This window comes from Frankliniella occidentalis, unplaced genomic scaffold (assembly GCF_000697945.3).
Source record: "Frankliniella occidentalis isolate FOCC.00 unplaced genomic scaffold, Focc_3.1 Scaffold228, whole genome shotgun sequence".
Lineage (NCBI taxonomy): Eukaryota > Metazoa > Arthropoda > Insecta > Thysanoptera > Thripidae > Frankliniella > Frankliniella occidentalis.
Genome location: NW_026267354.1, coordinates 32,467 through 33,098, shown reverse-complemented (window position 1 = coordinate 33,098; position 632 = coordinate 32,467).

Genomic DNA, 632 nt, shown 5'->3' with positions numbered 1-632 from the left:
AAATCGCGTGACAGAAATGGTCGGGCCGCAGGCCCGACCATCGCCGCCGGCAGGCCAAGCAGGCCCGGCCTCTGCCGAACGGAGTTGCCGGCGCAGCGAAGCCAATGTAAGCCTTGAAAAAAATATGCCCCAAAAATGGGTTAAATCGACCAATATCTCGAAAACTAAAAGAGCTACGTCCAAACGCCTTTAGGTCGTAAAATGGCGTGTTTACTGAGGGGGCGAACTTGGTTTTGAATTTTTCCTACTTTTCGATTTTGGTTTTATTATGTGAACTTCCGAAATTGTGAGAGGGAATCCTTCAAAACTTGATGGTTAGTGTTGTGGCTCTTCGTTCTGAAGTCACCACAATAACAAAACCCAACAGCGAGGCAAGCGCCTTTTAGAAACTGCTCCTTGGGCATTCCCCAGCAATGCCAACTTTTACTCACAGTTACAATTATCCAAACACATATGTCATTTAACCACCTCTAGAGGGCACATGAAAACGCTAAAAAAGGGTATTAGAGGTGGGTTGAATATAAAAGTGAGGAGAGTACATCATTCATTTTATCCAAAAAAATGAAGCGAGTTCGTTTTCAAAGGTTGGTACCATTGTTAGAAGCCACGCCTCCTTTACCCAGGATTTTCGT